Raw genomic sequence first — 2,675 nt, forward strand, 5'->3', positions numbered from 1 at the left:
TTTTTTTTTTTTTTTTTTTTTTTTTTTTTTTTTTTTTTTTTTTTTTTTGAGAGAGAGAATGGTAGTGAGGCTGAATGTTTATGTGATCAAGCCCACATAAGCCCTGTTTTCAGCTCTACCTCTGCCCTTAGCTGGCCACATGGCCATCACATTTCCAGTATATGCCCTGTCCTCAGAGAAGGTGTCCTGAGTCCTCTCGGCCAGCCAGTGGGCTCTTCTGTTCCTGCAGCTCCAGGGCCCCCAGCTCTAGCTAACTGCCCATGCCCAGAGGGGTTATATGTTAACAGCTGCATTTTATTGTTTATTATTTCCTTCTTTATTTTTGTACGTTGCATGCATAGGTAAATGCTGTACCACTGAATGGCATCCCAGCCACAACATTGTCTTTTGTTTGTTTAAAAAAAAAACAAACAGACCCCTTTCCACTCAGCTAAATGCCCAGGGAGATGGATATGCAAGTCCCAGGCCTTAGGAAGCAGAGCAGACCTCTTCCCATCAGCCTGGTGAGTCTGTCAGGGATGAAATATGGTATCCACACATTGGACTAGACAGTAGTTTGACATTGCTGTGGAGATCTTTAAAGACATTATCAGCACTTAACTCAGTAGTCTTTGAGTGAAGCAGGTGCCCCTCTGTACTGTGAGTGGCCTCAGACCATCAGTTGAAGGCCTCAAGGGAAATGGCAGAGGCTTCTCAAGGAGGAGGGAATTCCACCTTCTGACTCCAGACTGTAACCTCAGCTCTTCCAGGGTTTCCATCCCAGCCCACCTGCCAGTGTTGAAGTCACATGAGCCAGCTGCTTGAAATAAATCTCCCATTGCACCTGTGCAAACACACACACACACACACGGTATATACAGGTCATAGTACATACATGTAGGCACAGAGGCCTGCATACATGAATATGCATGCACACACACATGAGTAGATTCAGACAAATCATACATACATGAATGTATCCAGACTATAGCACACACATGAAATATAGAAACACAGAGAATGCACGCACATCATAAAGCACACACATAGGCAGGCACATGGGCATGCATTTGTGTACACACACATGTACAGACATACACCATGGTATAAGGTTACAGCTCATACATGAATTATGCAGGTCATAACATACACATATGCACATAGGCACAAAGCATACATTAACACACTTGCATACTTGTACATGAATTTATGTATATATCTATACACGCACAAGTTTGTGCAGGCTGTTACACAAATATGTATACAAAAAATAGCACACTCTTTGCCCTATAAATCCAGTTTGGTTTTAACTTTGGACTCTTTGAGGAGGAGTCTCACAGTGTGGTCCAGGCTGGTTTTGAACTCACGGCCATCTTCTTGCTTTGGCTGCCTGAATTTGGAGCTTATAGGTGTGACCAACCAAGTCTGACCCCAGCTAGGTGTTCTGAAAACTAGTGAAGGAAAGGGGGAGTCAGTCTCCCAAAAACACAAATAAAAATTTAAATCCTCCCAACCAAACTGCAGCAAAGGCCAGACTTAGAATCAGTCCCAGGATGCTAAGAACACCTGGGTCTGGGGCCAGCTATGAACCATGTGGCCAGAAAGCAGCCTAGTGACTCCTTCACCTGCCAGACCTTGGTGTCTGGAGTGGCTCGTGTCTGGCTCGAGAGCTCCCAACCTTCCCTGGATCTTTGCCTGCTCCTTGGGATGCCCTGGAGGTACCAGGGTTCGGTGAGTGTTGTAAAGTGTGCATGTATATGTGTGTGTACATGTGTATATACATGCATGCATAAGTATGAGAATGTGTTCATGCAAACATATCAGCAGTCACACATGTCCCAGGAATGTATGCACATATGTAAACACCTATACATCTGAGTACCCACATGTACTGGCAAGTGAGCATGCCCATAAGTGAGCACACGGTACAATATACACATGTAAACACACACACACACACACTGTAAAACAGCATCTCCATGCCTGAGTTCACCCACCTCTACCTGGCCCCTAGAGAACCCTTACACAGCTGTGCAGATCAAATGTGTGACTTTCCAGGGGTGGTAGATGTGCGCTACTTCAAAGTCCAAACCCAATTTTACAGAAGCAGAGCCTCCTGAACAAGGCCTGGGTAAGATGGGGAGCTTCTCTGGAGCTTAGCGGCAGAGGCTCCCTGGAGCCTGGATGTGTTAAGCCTTTGAGGCTCTGCTTCATGTCCACTGTACAGCATGTCCTCAGAACAAGTCCATGTGTCCTTCCCTGTGCTGTCCCCCCCACCTCCTGCTCCTGGAATGGTGACCTTACGAAACTCGCTGGAATGTCAGGGATCAGATCCGACTGGCTGTGCGTTCCCTACTTGATGCCTGGCCAGGTATGAAGATCCCAGGAGGTTGGAGGGTCTCTTCTCTTGACCCATGGGCTGTCAACACATCTGGGTAAGCCTGCAGTTCTCCAGTCTAGTTCCCCTGGAAAGACGGAGGAAGACTATCCCAGACCCTCCTCTTCCCAGAGGGGCTCTCCTCACATGGGAGGAGGAGCCTGCACGTGGATATTAGTCCAGCTCAGACTGTTGGGGAGTGCAGTCCCTCCTGGCTTGATTCCAGCCTGAGCTGCAAGCTTGGGGAGCTTTTCTCATTTCCACAGCTCCCTGCTGTGTGGAGGTCAAAGGGCTCACTCCAGGGGCTGCCCATGTAGAT

The sequence above is a fragment of the Alexandromys fortis genome, unplaced genomic scaffold, assembly GCF_014885135.2.
Source record: "Alexandromys fortis isolate MF-2015 unplaced genomic scaffold, M_Fortis_MF-2015_v1.1 scaffold_88, whole genome shotgun sequence".
Taxonomy (NCBI): Eukaryota; Metazoa; Chordata; class Mammalia; order Rodentia; family Cricetidae; genus Alexandromys; species Alexandromys fortis.